Genomic DNA, 24,171 nt, shown 5'->3' with positions numbered 1-24,171 from the left:
ACTAAAAATTGGGTAAAGAATTAAGATGCATCTTTAAATAAAAGAATTACTGTGTGTTTTTAAGCACTTTAAAAAATTCTTACATTGTTGAGTATGCAAGGAATGGAACTAATGCTAAAAATTTTATTAAATTCAAATCCTAACCTGAAACTGGAACCCTTGTGACCCCTTTTGTATAATTTACCACTCTGAAATGTTAAAAATTTCGTAGTGTTAAACTAGATCACATAATATGCACTTCAAGTTCTGATTCTTATATTGCCCACTGGAAGTTGGAAATATGGTTTCACATTTTTGCCTTAAAATTATGTAAGGCCAATTCAACGCTTGGTTGTTACTTGTGGGTATTTTTCATGAACTTAAAACAATAATTGGACTTTTGTATTTCCAAAAAGAAAAATTTTTAAATGTAATCCAGAAGAGCAACACTCTGAAATATTTTTGAGACCTTTAAGATTGATATTTGCCACTTTGAAATAAAAGTACGTTCTTCAAAGTTACTCAGTGACATTGCAGATATGTTTTGCCCAGTTAATCTCTTTCCCATCAAAGACTGTGGGCTTCTGACAAGTACTTTTCTGATTCATTCTTCAATCACAAGGACTATAAAAATCTCCATCTGCCACTTTGCTATTTTTGGAACAGTTTGGATATAATAAAGAATGTGGATACTTGCTTTGACCAAGTATTAGGATGTATACTCTATTTTCTAATAAAAATGATATGTCCTATTGATAGTGAAAAATTTGGTGACAAAAATATATATATGACATCTTGAATTTTTAAACACAAGTGCACTCTATTTAAAATAACCAGTAAAATAGGAATGTATTCTATGAGCAACAGCTGGTGGGGGGAAATATTTTAAAAAGGACAATCTTTGTAGTGAATCACAACAGGGTCTGAACAAGACACCTAAACCCCATTTTTCTTATGAGTTGGCTAATGTGACAACTTTTGCTTCAGTTTGCAGTAGTGTCAAAAGAGAGTACAGCTAAGATCAAAGTCCCTGAGTATTGCCAGTCATTGGACATGCAGAGTACAACATTCATGGTTTCAAGTAAAGGTCTGAAACTCTAAGAGTACAACATATCAGACAGAAGAGTGTTACAACTCACGTAGAACTGAAGAGTATGTACCCACTTAGTGAGCCCCCTTAGTGAATTTACATGTGGTATTTTTTATTCACTAGTCTAACATAAGAGGTTTACTGGTTAAAGATTTTGAGAACCCTAGCCCGAGCCCCAGGAGGAGCTTCTGTGTTTGCCCAGTATTCATATGACTCTCACATAATTTTCTCAGAACTTAGCTCAGGCTTGCCAATGGCCAATCCTTAATCATGTTCTGGATCTGAATTTACTTCCCCCTCAGGTATTTTTCTTCTGTAATCTCCTCTTGTTTCCTTAGAGTCAATGTCTCTTGTTTGACTAATTAATCTGTAAGCATATCAACTTATTTAAAATCTCCAATTGAAAATAAACATGAAAGGTTCATAAAGGGACAAATGGAGATATTGAACCTCATCAAAATTAAATATTTGGCTTTGTGAAAGACTCTGTTAGGAAGAAAAGAAAAGCTACAGACTAGGGAAAATATTTGCAAATCACATATTTAACAAAGAACTGTGATCTGGAATATATAAAGAATTTTTAAAACTCAACAATAAAATAACAATCAAATTAGAAAATGGGTACGGCTATAAACCATAAAGTGACATAAAGGATAATCTTGAGATAAAGTCAATACAGGTGATCCTACAAGATGAAAACAATTTGAAAGTACACAATAAAGACAGAAAATAATTTAATTTCATGGTAATTGCTCTGCTAGAGTGGAGAACACTTCAAATTGATCAAATCATTCAAATTTATTTTAAAAGTTGAAAAGTATAGAAATTACAATTAAAAATGACTCCCTGTGTTCCAGGGAAGGTAATGAAATTCAAAATTCAAAGATTAAGATAGATTTCCTCAATCATCTAGATACACCAAACTAGTAGAAATTAGAAACATTAAGCTATTCTCTTTCTCAACAGAAGTATACAACAGTAAAATAGAACAAAGTATACAACAGAAGACAATAGAACAATGTTAACCAACACAGTTCTAAAACAGAGAAAGTGTGACTCAAAAAGATTATTCCCAGCTTTACTCAAACAACATCTAACCTTGGACATCTCGTGTCCCTCTTTCACCTTCTTTGCTAGGGTATTTTTCACCACATGGTGTGGAACACCTATGAAAGGCTACTAGGAAATCATAGCTTTTACAGACAACTCAGAAATGTGGGAAGGATAACACCCCACGCATGCTCACCCTCATCAGATGGGTGATGGGAGCTAACATATAAATCCAAATGCCTTTTATCCATCAGGTGAACAATTCTGAAATACATCCTAATTAGCTCTATAGAAATTCCCATCTGGACCAAGTCCCAGCTACCTACAGCAGTAATTAACTCAATAACTCCCTTCCATTTTATTTATTATTAATTTTGAGATGGAATCTCACTCTGTCACCCAGGTTGGAGCGCAGTGGCATGATCTTGGCTCACCGCAACCTCCGTCTCCTGGGTTCAAGCAATTCTCGTGCCTCAGCCTCCTGAGTAGCTGGAATTACAGGCACCTGCCACCATGCCAGCTAATTTTTGTCGTTTTAGTAAAGATGGGGTTTCGCCATGTTGGCCAGGCTGGTCTTGAACTGCTGACCTCAAGTGATCTGCCCGCCTTGGCCTCTCAAAGTGCTGAGATTACAGTCATGAGCCACTGCTCCTGGCCCCTCTTCTGTTTTGGTCTTTGTGACCCTACATTCTCAATCTGATCACTGGTCAAAATAAACTGCCCCATGCAAGTCCTTTGCCCTAGTTCTTATTTCCAGAGGAAACACAGGCTAATACATTTGACCCACTAACGTATCAAATTAGGCAGAAAACAGATCCACAGAATGAAATTTTGGAACTGCATTGAAGACTGAAATATTGATAAGTACCCTGTTGCTGATGCAGTGTGGGTTGATGTTAATCCCTGGCATTCTGTAGCTTCCCAATTATTGAGAGTTAGATTGGGATGAAGTACAAATGAAAGTAAAGCATCAGCTTATGTGGCAGCTGTGGCACTTGAGCATCATAGGGTCAGTAATAAGTAGATAAATTATGGAATCACCTGCTTTAATGCTCTGAAAGCCTTAAGAAAATAAAATGACTGGCTTAGTTCAATCAATAATCAATTCAAAGTATGATATGAAATTGAGAAGGCTGTATTAGCAGAGTTTGAAGAAACACTTATCACCTACAGCCATAGGGTTCACTGCTGAAAAGCAGCTCCAAGATTTAATTATAAGGCAATAGAACCTCACATGAGATTAAATATGGGACTAAGTGCTCAGGAAAATAGTGGGACTCTGACATTTGGATACATAAAATCTAATATTCTTGAATTCCCAACCCTAGACTTCCACGGACTCCCTAGGTCTTGAAAATGTTGAACTGGGGATGTGTGGAATATGAATTTGGATAAAAAAGAATGTATTGACATATGAGTACTACTCTATGATGTAAAGTGCTGTGTTATGGCAAGGACATGTGGAACATTTCTTAATTGTATTAACTATCTGTTACTGCATTATAACTTACCACACACTTAGCAGCTTATGAAACACATATTTATTATCCTAGCTGCTGTGGATTGGTAGCCTAGGCATAGCTTAGCTGGTTCCTCTCTTCTGGTCCTCACGAGGCTGCAATCAAGGTATTAACTTGGAAGGTTTTTTTTTCCATAGGTTATTGGGGAACAGGTGGTGTTTGGTTACAGGAGTAAGTTCTTTAGTGGTGATTTGTGAGATTTTGGCGCACCCATCATACGAGCAGTATACACTGCACTCAATTTGGAAGTTTTATCTCAAGACTTGACTGAGGAGGTATCCACTTTCAAGCTCCTGCAGTTATTGGCAGCATTCAGTGCCTTGTGGCCTGTGGGACTTCATTTCTTGATCTATGGTCCCTGAATAGGGTGGCTCACAATATGATTGCTTGCTTTATCTAAGCCAGCAAAGTCTCCCTGTAGGACGGATTACAATGTCATATAACATGATGGCAGAGATGACATCCCCTCTCCTTTGCCATAATCTATTTGTTAGAAGCAAGTGACAGCTTCTTCCTATACTCAAGTTTAGGGGATTATACAAGATCATGAGGACCAGGAGGCAGGGATATGTAGAGGCAAACTCAAAATCTTTGGGTCTGTTTGCCACACAATACACTGCAGGAGGACTCTTGGAGCTTACTCAATAGTCTCAGGTAAATGAGGAGAAGCTACTGGAACTGCCTTGGATGGATATTGATGAAAAGTTTAGAAGACTCAGAGAGATGGAGATATTTGAATAGGTTTAATATGTGATATAGAAACCCCACCACCTAGCTCTGCTCCGTGGGAAGACATTCCCTTCACTGGAGCAATATGAAGACTGTATGAATAAGACTTTGAAAACACAGGCAAGAAAAGCAAAAATAAACAAATAGAATTATATTAATTAAACTATGAAGGTTCTGCACAGCAAAGGAAATGATCAACAGAGTGAAAAGCTACAGAATAGGAGAAAATGTTTGCAAACAATTTGTCTGACAAGGGACTAATAATCAGAATATGTAAGGAAATGAAACATCTCAATAGCCAAAAAAAAAAAAAAAAAACAGATTACAAAATGGGTAAAATGTCAACATCACTAATCATTAGAGAAATGCAAATCAAAAACCCTAATGAGATACCATTTCACTCCAGTCAGAATGGCTATTACTAAAAAGTCAAAAAATAACAGATACTGGCAAGTTTGTGGAGAAAAGTGAATACTTATACACTGCTGATGGGAATACAAATTAGTTCAGCCATTGTGGAAAGCAGTTTGGGGATTTCTTAAAGAACTTAAGGCAGAATTACCATTCAACCCAAAAATCCCATTATTAATTATATATGCAAAAGAATATAAATTGTTCTGCCATAAAGACACATGTATGTGTATGTTCATTGCAGCACTATTCACAACACAACAAAGACAAGGAATCAACTGAAATGTCCATCTACAGTAGACTGGAAAGAAAATGTGGTACATATACACCATGGAATATTATGCAGCCATAAAAAATGAGATCATGTCCTTCCCAGCAACATGTATAGTGCTGGAGGCCATTGTACTAAGCAAACTAACACAGAAACAGAAAACCAAATACCACATGTTCTCACTGATAAGTGGGAGCTAAACATTGAGTATATGTGGACACAAAGAAGGGAAGAGCAGACACTAGGGCCTACCTGAAGGGTGGAGGGTGGAAGGAGGGTGAGGATCAAAAAATTATCTATTGGATACTATGCTGATTCCCTTGGTAATGAAATAATCTGTACACCAAACCCCACAACACTCAATTTACCTACATAACAAACTGGCACGTGCACCTCTGAATCTAATATAAAAGTTTTAAAAAATGAACAAAATAATTGGAACAGATATTTCTTCTTTTTTTTTTTTTTTTTTTTTTGAGATAGAGTCTCGCTCTGTTGCCCAGGCTGGACTTCAGTGGTGCAATCTCGGCTCACTGCAAGCTCTGCCTCCCGGGTTCACGCCATTCTGCTTCAGCCTCCAGAGTAGCTGGGACTACAGGCGCCTGCCCCCATACCCGGCTAATTTTTTGTATTTTTAGTAGAGATGGGATTTCACCATGTTAGCCAGGATGGTCTCAATCTCCTGACCTCGTGATCCACCCACTTCGGCCTCCCAAAGTGCTGGGATTACAGGTATGAGCCACTGCACCTGGCTGGAATAGATATTTCCTAAAACACACAAATGACTAACAAATACGTGAAAATATGCTCAACATCACTAATCATCAGGAAAATGCAAGTCAAAACCACAAGGCATTATCTCACCTCAGTTAGAATGACTATGATCAAAAAGACAAAAAATATATATATATATCATGAGGGCAAGGATGCAGAGAAAAGGAATTCTAATCTACTGTTGGTGCAAATGTAAACTAATACAACCATTATGGAGAATAGTATGGGTATTCCTCAAAATCTACAAATAGAACTACCATATGATCCAGCAATTTCAGTACTGGGCATTTATTTAAAGAAGAGGAAATCAGTGTATCAGAGACATCTGCACCGTCATGTTAAAACCGCAGCACTATTCACAATAGCCAAGATATGGAATTAAATTAGGTGTTCAACAACAGATGAATAAAGAAAATGTCACACACACACACACACACACACACACACAAATGGAATACTATTCTGCCATAAATAATAATGAAATCCTGTCATTCACAAAAACATGGATGGAACGGGAGGACAATAAGTTAAATAAGTCTGGAACAGAAAGTTAAACACTGCATGTTCTCACTCATAAGTGGAAGCTAAAAAAATGTTGGTCACATAATTTCTATCACTAGAGGATACTAGAGACTGAGAAGGGTAGAGGGAAAGGGGGGATATGGAGAAATTTGTTAAAGGTTACAAAATTACAGCTGTGTAGGAGGAATAAGTGTTCTACACCACTGTAGGATAACTACCGTTAATAACTATATACATAGCTTCAAATAGCTTGAAGGATGATTACATGTTTACAACACAAAGAAATGTTAAATGTCTGAAATGATGGATATGCTAATTATGTTGATTTGATCACTATACATTGTATGCACTGAAACATCACTATGTACTTCATAAATATGTACAATTATTATATATTAATTTAAGATAAATATAAAAAATTGAGCTGCTGAGTAGGGCTGACTGCTTTTTTTGCACCAGGGTTGAGCAGAGCATATCATGCTGGAGACCCGGACTCTATAGTATCAAGGGAGATAATAGGATCTTGGCATGGCAGAGGCCAGACGGCAGCACCCAGCAGAGAAAGGCAAATTGGAGGTAAGAGCAGCAAAATCCTTATGTTATATTTTCTATATCAGAAAAAGGCATAAAAGTTTATGAGTCATTTTTAGTCCAAATGTCTATGTGAATTTTTGTGTCTAATTGAGGGAATACTCTTACATTGAAAATGAACCGAGACAATAGGATTGAATGGCATTTTGGAAACAGCAGCTATATAATATATTGGACATGGATTTGCCGTAATCATAATCTTGGAAAAGTTGCTTAAATTTGTTAAACAAGTTGTTTAAGCAAATTTCTTTTGGTCTGTAAAATATCTCTTGGATGCTTCTTGGTGACATGCATGATTGTAGGAACTGGTGACAAAATCCTGTGCCAGTAATTCTGCTGGGTCCCTGATTTGCTGGAATGCCAATGGAGGATATGGACACTGAAGACATTTAAAAAGAATATATAATGACCTTAGTGACAAGCGCCCTGAGGAAAAAGCGGAGAGGTTGAGGGCTATGATAGATAGAATGACCAAGAAATCCTTCATGAATAGGTGGCATTTGAAGAGACCTGAGTAAAATGAAGACACCATATGACTTCTAAGGGGCAACAAGTACAAAGGCCCTGAGCAGAGACCATGATTCATGTATTTGAGGTGTTGCAAAGCATTCAGGCTGGCTGCCACTCAGAGAAATAGTGAGAGGAAATTCGAAAATAAGGCTCCAGAAGTAGTCAGAATTCAGGTATCTGGTTAATTGTTTTGAGGGTCAAATCAGATAATATCCGTAATATTTTGGCATGTAGAAGTGCCCAGTTTAAAGGTCCAATGTTAGTTATTACCTCATCTGAAACAAGCATACCATGGGAATGTTGAAGAACCAAGTTTAGGTTTCATCAAAGTATAAACTGTTGAATTCTGTAACATGTGGGCATGTCATGACTCAGAGAAGCTACAGCTCTCAGCTTAGTGGGTTCGGTATGTGTCAGAATTGTCATTCTTCTATGTAAAACTGGTAAAGAGACTAATAAAGGGTTTTACAGTTTGGGCCTACATTGTAAATGCTGTCTTCAGTAGAGTAAAAGAATTTTTTAATATAACCCCTGGGGTTTCTAATTAGAAGAGTCTTAATTACAAAGGAGGCCAGAGTCAGCAGGATCACGTGAAGCAGCAGGGACTTGGAAGGAAGACATGGCTGGAGTCACTGAAGGCCACTTTGCATTCGATCAGCTTTATTTGAAAGAAGAACAATCATGTCACAAAGCAAATCAATAGCATCCAGGAAGTGCTGACTATTCAGGGATATTAGGTCTGATATGCTGAATATGGTCCCCAAGGTGCCAACTTTCTTATCCTGGAACCTGTGAATATGTTGCCTCCTATAGCCAAAGGACTTAGCAGATGTGATAAGTAAAGGGTCTTGAGATGGGGAAATTATCCTGGATTTTCTGTTTGGGCCAATGTATCACTTGAATTCTTATAAGAGCACCACAGGAGGACCAAAGTCAGAGAGAGAAATAGGATATGCTGCATTGCTGCCTTTGAAGATGGAGGATAAATCCATGAATCGACAAATGCAAGAGGTCTCTAGAAGGTGGAAAAGATAAAGAAGTGCATTTTCTCCTAGATCCAGCCCCTGCCCCCCACCCCCAGAAATGCTGCATTCCTGCTGACTCTTTGATTTTTAGCCTGGTGAGACCCATGTTGGACTTATAACTTTCAGAAATATAAGATAATAAATGTGTGTTGTTTTAAGCCACAAATTTTGTGGTAATTTGTTATAGCAGCAATAGGAAATTAACATCCTGGGAAATCAAATGCAACAGTTAGAACCAGGAAACTATATCAAAAAGAAACGGATTTTTTTAAAAAGTCAAGATTTCTGAGGAAGGGTCTGCACAGACGTAATGTGGGCTCAGATTTGCCAAATGTCCCGAGCTAACAAAGTGGAGGATTACAATGCTCATCCAATTTCATTTTGAAGTAGGGTTGTGTCAAAATGTGTGGATATATATGTAGACTATAGAATGTAATTGCTGGGTGCATTGTTGCATTATTTTTCCTAAAGCATCTGCACTAGAAAAAGAACATAGCCTCTGAAAGCCCTAGAGCCTATATGTGAATCCTGGCCCTGACTCTTGGGATCAAAGAGGCCTGTGACTGAGGAAAGTTACGTAAACTCTATGTCTCACTTTTCTGATCTGTAACTTGTCAAATTAATAATACTTACCTCATAGTGATTGCCATAAGGGTTAACAGAGTGAATATGTAAAAATGTAGTATCTGGCATATAGTAAATACATGCAAATGCTTTGTCATGTTACTTTTTGTTTCTCACATTGCCAAGGTTAGAATTACCTCTTATTACATTAACAGATTTGCAAGACAGAAAGAATAAAAACACATATCACAGGTCATATTTTAGCCAGTATTTCATGTTGCTTTTCCTATTTTCTGACATTTATTTTATCATAATTACTGTAAAACCCTTTCAGGAAATTCAAAAATGCCATGAGGCTTAGACTATGTTGGCCAAGATTGCAAAAATATAAAAATATATTTAGAAAAGAAATATATTTATATTTCTATAATCTAGGCATTAAGTTATAAATGGCAGTAGGTTAGTATCAAAACCATATTAACCAGAGGAAATAATTTGTCAAATCAATTGCTTTGAATTTCTTGACTTATAATTTTGAAGGAGACATTTCTGAACAGTTTTCACATGCTTTCATAAAGATTATCAACACTGAACACTACAGGAGGGAAGAAATATGGAGGAACTGGGTAAAGGGAAGTAGGATGTAAGCTTCAAGAGATAGTAGTAACCATATCTGTATTATTCACCATAAATAAACCTATCTCTGGCTCAGTGCTTGGAAAAGAGTAGACATTCAACAAATACTGTTGAATGGATAAATATGTGAACTAAAACTTTCTAGTGCTTACTCTGAGTCAATTATCACTCAATTTTTATAGCAACCTTGTGAATAAACATTAGTATTCTTGTTTTCTTTGTATTTATATTTTGTCAATATTCTTATTTTATGGATAATAAAACTTAGGCCTAGTGAATAATTTGTTCAAGATAGCATATTATTATATTGGGATTTAGAACCACATCTAAGTAACTCCACCACCTGCAGTCTTTATATAAGCATATTAAAAACATAAACTTCTTGACACCATTATGGTCACTATTCCCAGGGCACAATTGTACAGTCAGCCTCCAAGAGACGGGAGCAGGAGGCTGATTGAACATCCCGTTTTAAGGACACTTTTTAATGGCACTATTCTACCAATAGGACTGAAACCCTTGCCTTTGAATGATAAACGGTTTCTATAATATAAATTATAACTTAGTTAGGGTATAGAATCTAAAATCATTAGCATACTTTATCTCACAACTTCTACATCTGAGAGCAGAGGGAGCCACATACAGATCAAGGCTAGTAGGTAGGATCAATCCTTTGAAATAGGCCAGTTGAAGTCAGGCAGATTCATTTGGAGAGAAAAATCTGTTTCCCAACTGCCAGTTGTTGTTTGTAATGACGTTTAGGCAGACCAGCTCAGCTCAATCATCCCTCTCAGCCCAAATAGCTCCAAATACATGCCCCATTGGTGAGAGATCAATAGCATTGTTATATACAAAGGCTGCGTAATCATGTCCTTATCGTTGACATGTTGATGGTTGCTACCTATGCTCAATATAGTATTCTTCCTATGCAGAATTTATAGCCTCAATTCCTAGAAAGGTCCTATACAGCGTTTTTCAACATTGCCACTTATTTGGCTGACATCTATGTATCTTTTTGTATCATGTCCTTAATATATTGGTAGGTTCCTGCCAACACCCTCAGCTTAAATGTGGTAGAACTATTCTAGCTTCAATGAACTGGATGCATTTTGCTTCTATACACAATGAAGATATTTAGCACAGAAGGGAGGTATGTACATGTTCAAGGACTGCATTATACCAGGGATAATGTTAGACAGTCAACAGTGAGTCATTTTTGTTGAGTTCATAAACACAAGCTCTGCGATTGGAGTTCTACAGTTTTAGATCAACTGTCATTATCATGTTTTAAAATCACAATTTAAAACAAAAGAGTAAAATATTGTTAAGGGTCAACCACTGAAAGGTCAGTTATGATTATATACCAAGTATCAGAATGTCGATAAGCTCCTCCAAGCCAGGGACTGTGCCACTGCATCTGTGTATACGTGTTTGCCAAATATATGAGTTTCTTTTCTTTTTTTTTCTTTACATCCTCAACAGCATTTGGTGATGCCACTGGTTTTCTAACTGTTGTGATAGGTGTGTAATGATATTTCACTGTGGGTTTTTTTTTTTTTTTACATTTCTATTTTTTATTATAGTATGTTAAGTTTTGGGATATACGTGCAGAATGTTCAGGTTTGTTACATAGGTATACACGTGCCATGGTGGTTTGCTGCACCCATCAACCTGTCATCTTCATTAGGTATTTCTCCTAATGCTATGAGTTTATTTTCACCTTTAAAGTATCCTGCTTGAGTCAATTATAATATTAAGAAATTATATACTGCAAAATGTGAGAGCAATAAGCACAAAACTCACAAAGGTAAACATCCTCTTATTTAAGCATTACCATAAAAATCACACTAAATATATTTTTACATTTTTGCCACTGCACATTCTTAGACTTAATATTCAGTTCTTCCTTATCTATAAATCTTGAATAGTAATTTCCATCCAGTCATCAACACTGCATCATATACCCATGCTGAGCATTAAATATTTGACATGAGCTAGCAGATGATGATGAGTTATTACTATGGTAAATAATATTTATAATGGCTACTGATTTCTTCACAATAAACTGACCAGTGTATTTAAATAGTGATGAAAACCATACAGCATTTTAAAGTATGATAAATCTATTTATGATAAAGTAGAACTTTTCTAATATTCCTATTTGGGGCAGCTTTTTCCAATATTTTATATAGACTGACTATCAGGGTATTGTTCATTTTGTCCAAAGGAGTATTTTATTTAAAATTTAAATTTAAAATAAAATAAAAATTTAAATTTAAGAAAGTATTTATTTAACAATATATTGAGATTCTGTATTGAATGTATATAATAAGTTATCAGAATAGGTTGATATATAAGTATTAACTAAGGAAGATCTAGTGTTTAGTAAATGTATCTGAAATAATCATCATTTAGAATGGCAGAAACCTATGCATGTTAAATCAACGAGTAGTAAAAGATGTAAAGAAGTAAAAATCTATAACTTCTATATGCAGAGGAAGTGCCTTCATAAATTTTTTTCCACTTTACTTAAATGCTGTGTCTCAGGAAAAGAGTAAGAAAAACAAAAGTTAATCTACAGTTATATATTCTGGTTCTCCTATTTTTCTTATTAAAATTACCATTATTGGTCAAGGACAAAGTTGTTGTCTTCATTTCTGGTTATATGTGGAAGCCTTTGGTGTGATATCTATCAGCATTTTTAAAATCAAACTGATATTGGCTAATATGGATTAGCTGCAGGAACTAAGTAACAAAGAATCGACATAAAACTCCTGTGACAACTTCACTGAGAAAATGTAAGGACTCATCCATAATGTTTCCATCGATTTGAAGAAGTATTGAACCTAGCTGTTTCACCAGAAACTTACAGCAGTTTGCAAAATGCTGTAAACTTCTATTTCTAAGTCTATATTTCAGCACAGGCAGTGGGCATGTATTTCACAAAGTAGACAACTCTTACATTAAATGAGTCAAAAATCACTCTCTTTCCATATTCCCTTGTCTCTACTTTTCATTTTATCTAACAATATTGTATGTCTATTATGCGACTAGCATTCTGCTAAATGAGAGGAGATACCTTAATAGTAGGACTCATGGTTTCTATTGGTGACGCTTAACAAAATTTGTAATTGATTCAAAACAAACATGCAAAAGTACTAAATGCATTTCCCTTCTTCCTCCTTTCTTCTCTTTTTCCACTTTCTCTTACTTTTTACTATTTTTTTCACCTTTTCTATATCTTTTCCTCTCTTTCACCAGCCTCCCTTTCATCTTTATAATTATTTATTAAACACATAATATATGTGATGGATACAGCTTATCTCAGAGTAATCTGGTACTGAAGATTTTTGTTAATGGGTGATAAGACAAGTATATAAATAACTTAAATAAATTTTAAATACACGCAAAAAGTGTCATGAGAAAGGCACAGAGAATTCATAATGCATTTGATTTTCCCCCTCCCTTGATTCCATTTTATCAGATTTTTTCCCCAGATTATCAACTCATGGAATGATCCAGGAGGAATATAAGCTATGACTGCAATGGTGCCTTTGTTAATTATTTATGATATACTTGTTTTTCACAGATTCTGTCATTTTCATGTGAAAGTACAGATGGTCCAGTCCATTAGCCAGAGTTTCACAATGGGTATGTGATAGGACACCCTGGTGTATGGGAATTGGGTTGCAGGTATGCCAAGATATGGATCCCCTCAACCCTTGGGAGAGCTGGTAGAGTTTTTTTATATATATATAAAGAGCCTCGTTAACTACCGTTAGATTGCTACACACATTTTTTATGTGTGTCATGATATGAAAAATTTCAGTGTAACGCTAGGAACTAAAATATTTTTGTAGTCAACACTGGCTAGCAGCACAAAAATTTACTTTAGCATTCTTATCCACAATTTCTAATTGGTAAGCAAACTTAGAAATTCCTTCTTCTTTTTTTCTCTCCACCCTCTTCACAGATGAAAATCTGAAAGAAATTCCTATGCATTACCAATATTTCAGAATTTTATTTAAATTTGACTTTGAAATGCATTAAATTATTAAATTAAAATAATGAATAATTCTTTAAAAAATATTTAGTCTTCTATTGAACAGAAATATGTGAGGTGTGTCCATTTAGTCAGGTTTATGTTATATTGCTTAACAATTTTTTAGCATTCTTTAGGTGACTCACAAAACATCTTTTTAATGTTAAACCATAATACTATACATGCACAAATTATTAAACTATATGTCTTTTTCATTATAAATTGAACCTCTTTTATTTATATAATTGATCATCATTGTTACAGGAATATAATTGACTGTATATTTTTTGTTCATCTGACAAGGCTCCTAAACCTTATTATTCTGGTGGATTTTCAGTTCCCGACATTTTCTAGTGTCCAAAGACAATACATGGTCTATAAACTAAAACTTTAAAATTTGGAGAAGCTCATTGTTTGACAGTGCGTTGTACATTATTAAAAATAGCTAAATAGAGCTTTGTTAGAACAGGAAGAAGAAAAAATAGAGAGTTTATGCTTCACCAGTCAATCTTTCTTCCCTGTGACAAATTATCTCTATGTGATTGAATATTCAGTACAGTTTTAAATTTATACTGTATGCTCTTATTGAGTTAATGTCAATGAATAATAACTTCAGCCATCTAAACTCCAAATTGAGAGGTGAACACAATAAAGTCCATTTAGCCCTGGGCCAATCCAAGCCTACTTATGTAAAAGGAGAGTTGATTTACACGATCCCTTTTCTCTTCACTCTCAAAGTCTTCCTTTTTTCTTCCCCCCATTGCATAGGCACTTAAAACCTGGCACCCTAAGCAGCTCTCTGAAGCTTTTCTATAGGCTCAACTCTAGGTCTCTAACCTCTGGATCCAAGAGATCTTCCCACCATGATAGTTTTCTATAGGCCTCAGCCTTCTGTGAGGTAAGAACAATAGCTTATCTGTGCCCATATGACAAAGAATTGTAGTAAATTGTATTACTATTCCTTAAGGTAAACTACTTGCTGTAAATTATATAGATCTTCTGTAACCCATAGCTTAACACTACATAATTTCTAGCAGTTGCTGACATAAGTCAGGACAGGATATAATATAACATTTAATTGCCTGTGGAATCTTCAATTAATACAAATCAGGATGCTTCATCTTTTCTTATTCAAATAGTCGATCCTCAGATGCCCTTGTATCTTAATCCTAGAATTAAAGAATGTAGGAGAAGTATTTATTAGTATAATATTTAGCTAGCACTTTAAAAATTCTGAAGTGTTTCTAATGTGTTAACAGCTCCTCATATTCAGTGTATCAAGAAATGACTCATCTTCGAACCCCAAAGCATCTAGGGAAAGCACCACCCACTCCTATTCGACATTTTTGTCTCTACTTCTTTCCTTTTTCATTTTGGATTGGTCTCTTGCAGTGCATTTTTTTAAATCAGCATTACCTATTGCTTTTTTCAGCGTTCTATTTAAGTCATCTATTCATATTTTTAAATGTCACCTTCCCAGACAGTTTAATAGACCAAAATTCAAACCTCCAAATATTTCCAGGTTTACTTAGGAATTATTAATGAATTAAAGTTGAAGAGGTGAAGACTTGGAATTCTCATTTCTGTCATAAGAAACACTAATATTCAAATAGAATTACCTTGAAGTAGATAGAAAGGCAGGAACACTAAGTCTAAAGTGAGCTTTTCTATCTCTATGTAAAATAAATATTATGATTTAACAGCTTTATGATGCCTTTCCTTATTTTCCCTTTTGTTAAACCAACAAATTGACTTGAATGGCTTTATTTTTCCTCATTTTTTTCTTGTTTATTTTGTTGTGCAAACTTCTGAGAGAGACTCAGCTATTCTGATATAAAATATAAATACGGTGGGTTGGACCTGAATGAGACCTTTTTAAATCCAAGTAATAAATGAATATGTAACTCTAATTTAGGTAGATACTGAACAATAACATACATAAGCTTTTAAAGTTTCCCAACATTGTGCATGTTAAATTATTTATTTTTTCCTCTCTCTTCCTCACTGGGCTGTATCTTCAAAAGGTCAGTGTTAATCATCATGGCCTTATGAGTCAGCCATGGGTAAAATTTGCAGGAGTTATATGAAGTTTCCATAGCATTTGGTCTCATACTTTTATTTCTAAAAGATTACTACTCTGTGGCCAGTGTGGATTATACTTTGCCATCCCAATATGGGGCAGTATTGTGTAAGTTTCTATATATATTTTTAGGCCAACCTATTTCTGCCTTCCCCAAGTTACTCTGGACCTCAGGAGAAAGCTAAAGAGAAGAGGTGCCCTAATTCTAGTAACAAGTTCCTCATGATTAAGATAGTAAACGCACACTTATTTATAAAATTGGTGATTCTCTCATGTTCTCTCAGTATTTTATATATCATTTATCCTCTTCCTTAATAAAAATATTGAACTTCTACTTTAACATCACAGTCTCATTGTCATAAGGTCGTGCCATTTCCAGCTTTGAGATATCTCTAAAATCTGCTCTCCATCATTTCCACTGCTGCCATCTTAGGTCAGCACTTAATCGGGTATTCTCTAAGCTTTTGAACAGCTTCCCTTAGGCCTCCAGCTCTATTCTTTCCTTAACTGAATTAATTATCTATTCTTTACAGTAGTCAGGTTTCTCTATGACTGTGTCCCATATCTGTTTATAAACTACAAATGTCTGTTACACATACATACACATACTTCTTTTTCAGTATACTTTATTACTTGAGATTGCTTTAATAGGTCATCAGATCACCTGCCTCCACACTTTACAGATGCAGTTCATATGTTTGGCACACTCTCTCTTCCCCAGAATCTGTTTGAAAAATTGTTCTTTAGCCATAGCATTCAGAATGCATTTGATGTTTTCTGAAATTCTAGAAAAAATTACTTGTATTTTTCTCTGAATTTTCAAAAATCTTTTATTCACAGGTCTCAATAATAGCAGTATAATTTATTTGTTTTGCCTTTCTCTAATAGATTCTCTGAAGAAATGGACAGTTTTAATTGTATTTGTATCTTTTACCATCTACCCAACCAACATATTCTAGGGACACAATAATGTATTGGCTTTCAAGGCTGACTGTATTAGAATCATTTGTGTAACTTAAATTATATGGAGAGAGCGGTTTGGGCTCCAACTGAAACTTTTCAAAATCAACATTTCTAAATTAGTCTCAAGTTATTGTACTTCTACTCAACTCTTAATGAGACCAAATAATGCCCTCATTAATACATCTGGGATATATACTTTTATGAGGATTTCCTCCATAAAAGCAACTGTAAGTAGAATTTTGATAACATAGAAGTCAGAGGAATTTTCCCTGCCATCCACTATGGCATAAAATGCCTTATTGCTTCTTGACCCTCCTACAGCTAGCCTGGCTATCGTTAGTGTTTGCATGAGCTTTGTGAGTTTGGCTGTGGGACTCTCCAGGAATCATTAAGAATGATAATAATAACATCTACTGAATACATGTGTGAGGCATGTTTATACGTGCTCCTAACACGTTTAATTCTCACAATGACTGTATGAGTTATTATCCGTTCTTTATATGTGAAAAATTGAGACTTCGACAAGGTAAGTAACCTATTCAGAGTCAAGCAGCTTGAAATCAGAGGAAGCCAGAGTTAGAGCACAGGCAACTCACCCATAGCTTATGTTCTTATATACGTCTCATCAAACATCAGCTGCACAACTTATTTAATACAAGAAGGCGACGAAGAGATGAATAATTTTAAGATCAACAAAACGAGAACACACTAAAATAATCTAACTTTCATGTTAGATACTTTACATTTATTTACTAATAAATGACTTAAAAAATACACAAAGTAGTGTATTCTCCAGTTAACATTATGCAACAGCTGCATGGACCTTTCATGACAAACATACTCGATTACAAGCACACATATGTATTTTTTTTTCTTGTAACAACTGAGAGTCAAATATTGTTATCTCTATTTTAGAGAGAATGTGACTTGCCCAGTTTCACACATTGCAAGAAGGGGTAAAGCAGGGCTCATATCCAGGCCTAGACCTCCAAATGCATTGTTTTGTTTGTTCTCCTCCCATTTTTAATATCTGTATCATTTATGGATCATTCTCTAAAGTAAAAATTGAAGTAGTGGTTATGTGTGTTCATCTACACTACTAGGCACAGAAGAGGGAAATACAATAAAAGGGCAGGATTATGTGCCAACTTGCCTCAGTGTTTGTGTTCATCCCGTGATTGATACCCATTGTTTTATTACGGAGTTGCTGTCACACATTTCATTGATCATTCCTTAAATGGGTTTGACATTTCTTGCATAAAAGGAACTTCATAGGATCCAAATATATTGAGGAGATTTGTACGGTTCAATAGCCTGATAGCTCATTCAATTGAAATGTAATGTTATTGCTCCCAATTTTGCACAAATGTATTATAAATTAATAACTGCTTTTTACTTTTTCACTTTCTTTACCCACAGTATTTAGACCTTCACTATTGCACTCAAGCAGCAATTTTGCATGAATTTTCCAATGCTCTTCTAAAAGTAGTATGATGGCTAAAAAATAATCAGACCACAATAATAGATAACCTGAAGTTCATCTGTGAGTTTAGAATTCTCACGGTTTAAGCGAACTGTCTGGATGTATATGTGTATAGGTACACATGTAGACATTGGTGATTCTACGGCACTGTAACGTAGTCTTCAGTATATTACCGAAGTTGCAAATATTTATCTTGTTTGTTAAGAAAATACCACTATGCCCCCAAAGACCTGAGGGTATTAAAATGGCTGACTTTACAACAAATGAATAAGGAGTTATCTTCATTTAATGTAAAATATAATTGGAGACTGAATTAGTCTAGTGATGTTTCTTTAATGATATGACTGCCAGTATTTTTCAGAGTGGCACTTCTTTCAGAATAATTTGCTGTGTGCTTTCTTTCAAAGCAGGCTATCAGAAGCAAATGAATATTTGTTTCTTTTTCTTAGAAAGTTTCTGCAAACTAAAAGTTGAATATATCTGTTGAGATGGAAAAAACATCTCTTAATTCAATCTCCTTTAGAGCAGCCTGGGCATTCTCATTTGTACCAGTCAGCAAATTAACAAAATTAACAAATATGTTGATACAAAGAACCTTTCTTTTATGCTTAACAAAAAGAAAAAATATTTCTGGATGTTGTCTTGCTACTTTTTAGTGTATGCATAAACTGTTTTTATTTTTAATTTTTATTTATTTTTTCTTTTTGAGATGGAGTCTCTCTGTCGCCCAGGCTGGAGTGCAGTGGCACTATCTTGGCTCACTGCAACAGCACTGTCTCGGCTCACTGCAACCTCCACCTCTGGGGTTCAAGCAATTCTCCTGCCTCAACCTCCAGAGTAGCTGGGATTACAGGTGCCTGCCACTACACCCAGCTAATTTTTGTGTTTTTAATAGAGACCATGTTGTCCAGTCTGGTCTCAGACTCCTGGTCTCAGTCTCCTGGCCTCAAGTGATCCACTTACCTCGGCCTCCCAGTGTTGTGATGACAGGCGTGAGCCACCGCGCCTGGATGAAATTATTTTTATTTTTGATGCATAATTTTTTTTTAGCATTTCAAAAAATTTCAATAAGATGATTTATATTGTTGGTTTTACTGAAAATAGTATATATGTTACCCCTCTAAAGAAGGAATCAGACCAAAGATATATTTGTTTTCTAATTGGAAAATCTTATTTTCCAATAAGATCTGGAAGCGTTGAGAAATATTTCCACAAATTGTATTTGTTATGAAACCGAAACGTTTGAATTCCAAGAAACAATTAGTTCCAGAAACAACTAGTTCCCGTGTTGAGAGATGAAGAAATCATTACAGTGTTCTAGATATGACTCATATCCACAGACCTTCGTGATTTTTCCAAGCTTAACCTTAAGGAATAAGCCTTGGCAGTGTTTGGAAGCGGGACAATTGCCTCTCCTTCTGGGCTGACATTTCTGTGGGCCATGTGTGCTGCTCGCTGCAGCACCTCCTCCTCCTCGTCAGCCTGTGGGATATTTCCTGTTCTTTCCAGTTGCCAGGCACCCACTAGCTCAGATAATAGGAAACTAGCCTTGGCTTTGTGCTGTTGTACCAATCCCATCTTCATTCCCTTTTCTTGTTTTTATTCTCCTTGAGTTTTATTCCTTGTTCTCTCTCTCTGTCTCTCTCTCTCCCTCCCCGTCCCCCAACCGCTCTCCTTCTCTCTTGACTCTGTCGTTGGTTCAGTCCTTTCTCCCATTTGAGACTCCCCGAACTAGCAAAGGAAGTCTAACTGCTTCTCAAGTCTCAACACAGCCACAACCTTATTTAATAGTCTATATCCATGTCAAGCTGGCACTTCTTCTTGCTTCTCCTTCTTGTTCTTTCAGATTTTCTCTATCCAAATCTTGCATGCCGGAATTTGACTCTCTGGAAGTTTTAAAATTATGCTTTCTGCTTTGTGAGCACCTTCTCTGTAAGAAATGCAATGTGAATATTGTGTTCTACATTTTCTGAAACAATTTATATCATCCTCACTTGAGATATGCTTCCTTTTTCAGAGTTGACCAAATTGGATTTGTTGCTATTTTGCTCATTTCCAGAAAAAACCTAATTCACAAGCACGTGGAATGATCCACATGCAAGAAAACCTACTCTGCTCTGGTGGGCTGTGCTTACTTGTTTCCTTTTGTTTTGAAGTGACTTAAGTTTGGTTGCCACCAGACTCAACTGCTTAATTAGTTCAAGGCATCTCAAACAGTAAATGTTAAATTCAAAATACCTTAGTAGACACAATGGTAGATTCAAAGATGGATAAGGCCCACCATGTTTCCTCAAAGTAAGTCTTATTTTCTAGTGGGGATATGAATGCATACAATAAGCAGAACATTGATGGGGGATATATGTGAATGTTATGAAGAAATTCCACTCATCTTCCTCATGTCCGTCCCTCAATATAGTATTATACAATGTAGTATTGCCAAGTCCATAACAGAAAGATCAAAAGTACATGGCATTGAAATGTAAAGGGTAGAACATATGTTATCGCCCTAATAGTACATGAAATTACAATATAAATGGTGAAACATATGCTATAGTGCTAATAGTTTTCAGATAGCACAATTTATTTATCTAAGGAATTCACATCACTAAGTTTATGGGATCTACTATGCAACATAGTGACTATATTTAATAATATATTGTATTCTTCTTTTTGTTTTGAGATGGAGTCCTGTTCTCTCTTCCAGGCTGGAGTGCAGTGGCACAATCTCGGTTCTCTGCAACCTCCGCCTCCCAGGTTTAAGCAATTTTCCCTGCCTCAGCCTCCTGAGTAGCTGGACTACAGGTGTCCGCCACCACTCCAGGCTAATTTTTATATTTTTTAGTATAGATAGGGTTTTGCTATGTTGGCCAGGCTGGTCTTGAACTCCTGACTTCAGGTGATCTGCCTGCCTTGGGCTCCCAAAGTGCTGGTATTACAAGCATGAGCTACCGCACCCAGCCAATATATTGTACTCTTCAAAATACTAAGAGTAATTTAGAATCCTTTGGGTATATACCCAGTAATGGGATTGCTGGGCCAAATGGTATTTCTGGTTTTAGATCCTTGAGGAATTGCTACACTGTCTTCCACAACATGCTCACGTATGTTTATTGCAGCACTATTCACAATAGCAAAGGCTTGGAACCAACCCAAATGCCCATCAGTGATAGACTGGATAAAGAAAATGTGGCACATATATACCATGGAATACTATGCAGCCATAAAAAGGGATGAGTTCATGTCCTTTGCAGGAACAAGGATGAAGCTGGAAACCATCATTCTCAGCAAACTAACACAGGAACAGAAAACCAAACACCGCATGTTCTCACTCATAAGTGGAAGTTGAACAATGAGAACACATGGACATGGAGGGGAACATTACACACCAGGGCCTGTTGGGGGTTGGGGGCTAGGGGAGGGATAGCATTAGGAGAAATACCTAATGTAAATGACAGGTTGATGGGTGTAGCAAACCACCATGTCACTTTTATACCTATGTAACAAACCTGCACGTTCTGCACATGTATCCCAGAACTTAAAGTATAACAAAAAAAAAAAAAAGAAAAGAAAAAATTACTAAGAGTGGTTGTAAAGTGTTCTCATTACAATAACTGTGTGAGAGAATACACATGTTAATTGGTCAGTTAGTCATTCCACAATGTCTATATATTTCAAAAAATCATGTGGTACAGAGTAAGTACATACAATTTTGTCTGTTAAGATAAAAAACAAAATACAAGTATTGGAGAATGAAAAAAATTTGAACAGCACCAATGATCATCAGGGTGGCAAATGAAAACCAAGAGTACAGGTCCAGCGGTGCGTGTATAAGTTATTTGTACCTCCAATTCCCTTTGTGCACCACTGTTCTTTTATACTAAGGCTATCCTCTTTAGAAATAACTCAAGGGGAAAAAGAGGGAAGTGGGAAAAAAAGTGACAAAAGAATCTGCATATATATGTGGGTGGGGGGGAGAGACACAGAAAGAAAGAAAAATATTTTAGTTACTAACTTTTAGCACCTTGATCTGATTTCACCGCCTCAACAAGAGGACCTCACCTGGTAATTGTTGACTGCAGTGACACCTATTGGTGAGGGTATAGCTGATTACCCACAGGTTTGGCTTCTCTGGCAAAAATTAACCTACAAAACAGTTTCAGTTTCCAGCAAATGATGTTCTTTATTTTATTCCCTCTGATTATTATTTGAGTGACAAAATTTCCAGCTGAATTAATCTGGTCTTTATGGACGTGAATAAATGCTTACACCTAGAACTTGATAAAAATCTCAATAAAATGCAAAGCTAACAACCATTGTTTTGGCACCCCCTCTCTCAACCTTGAAAATACCTGGAATAAGGCAGAAGTCAAAGATTTACTTTGATGCTGGACCCATCTTTAAAACACATACTGTCAGAATTTACATTAGCTAGAATTGAATAAGTTTGCTTATTATACCGTGTCTTGTACTAAAATTTATTAGGGTAATAAATATGTTTGACATGAGGAATGGAAATATCCAGTGTCTTCATTGTAACACACAAACTAACCAAGGGCAAACTATTTATCATCTGGATCCAAGGTAAAGGAATGGGGTCTATGGTGAGCTATGAGACTTTTCATCAAATAGTGAGATAGCTTGGCATTGGACCTGCTTCTCAACCATCCATATAGTAGATATCCTGGAAGGCTTTCTAAAAATTACCAATATCTGAGCCACATTCCAGACCAATCAGATCAGAATCTCTGTGAGTTTGGTATAGGTGTCAAGATTTGTTAAAAGTTTCTCCTGAGATTGCGGTGTGCAGCTGGTGTTGGGGACTGCTGGATAGAAGTTTAAGGTTAGGCTTTAAAAAATGCCATGCCAATTTTTGAATCCCACCTCTACTCCTATTTATCCTGGGTTCCTAAACAAGTTATGGTGTCTCTCTGAAGTTCGGGCTTCAGTTTACTCATCTTGAAAAAAGCGATATGATATAAATAGTTGTTGAAAGATTAAAACAGATTAAGTGAGCAAAAGGTTTGTTTGCATATGAGTGTTGACTGCATGTAAATCCCCTGAGGCTTCACTTTTGGGTCACCCTTACAAATGACACATAATTCCCTTAATGCAAATAATAAAATAAGTGCAAATAATAAAATAAGTGTATTGATTGATTTTTTCTCTTCCATCACTGGGCCGCTTCCCCCACCAACCTCCCCCCACCGCCAAGATTTCTAGAGTAAGTATTTATTTATTTCTGAATTGGAATAATATACTTACCTACAAAATTCCAATGTAAGTGATGGGTAAGTGATGGGATAGGCTGCATGGCCAAAGATTCCAATATTCTGTTCTGATGCTGTGAGGTTACTTTTTGATATTCTAGAAAGCCATTCCAATATGGTACTTTCATCATCAAGCCAGTGCATGGGCCTCTAATCAAGCTTGTTTACATTTCATGTTAACAGAGAGATAGAGTCTTTTCCTCAAGGGGGTGCGGCACATACTAAAAAGTGAGAATTAAAACAAGGTATATTACTGTTTCACATTTTTCCCTGATAAATATTCAAGCCCCATTTATTCATACAGTTCAATTATAATTTTCTTTTCAAAAACACTAGATCAAAAGTGTATATGTATGTGTGTGTGCATGCCTGTGTGTGTATTGTTTCCTTGGTTTGACAGAAAAATTTTAATTTTGAGAGCATAAAATTGTTTTTTTTTCAATATTAGAGGGATGCAACATTGTTTTAAATGCTCATTTTGCTTTCATTATATAAAGTTCTGTAAACTTAAGATGGAGAAAAAGTGTTGGAAATAAGACTTAGTGTTTATAGCTGAGTGCAAGATTAACTTCATAGCTTTATAATAGTTACTGACTGGCAAAATAAATCTAAATTGCCTTCTGTATAAAGGTGAGTACAAGAGGCCATGAGAAGGAGGGGTCAC

At 35.9% G+C, this 24,171-nt stretch overlaps 1 long non-coding RNA gene across 2 annotated transcripts in view; it reads right to left on the bottom strand.

Annotated features, from left to right (window-relative positions):
- Nucleotides 1-24,171, bottom strand: part of LOC103885351 — a 50,924-nt gene that overhangs the window by 22,540 nt on the left and 4,213 nt on the right. Inside the window, exons 2-3 of one of the 2 annotated variants that reach the window (XR_001904096.3) lie at nucleotides 23,503-23,728; nucleotides 14,776-14,883 (exon numbers count right to left, since the gene is read on the bottom strand). This is a non-coding gene — a long non-coding RNA (uncharacterized LOC103885351). Of the gene's footprint in view, nucleotides 1-14,775; nucleotides 14,884-23,502; nucleotides 23,729-24,171 lie in introns of those variants that run through there. The other variant, XR_002522702.2, reaches the window with a different exon arrangement.

The sequence above is a fragment of the Papio anubis genome, chromosome 5 (genome assembly GCF_008728515.1).
Source record: "Papio anubis isolate 15944 chromosome 5, Panubis1.0, whole genome shotgun sequence".
Taxonomy (NCBI): domain Eukaryota; kingdom Metazoa; phylum Chordata; class Mammalia; order Primates; family Cercopithecidae; genus Papio; species Papio anubis.
This window is presented reverse-complemented; position numbering and strand designations above follow the sequence as displayed.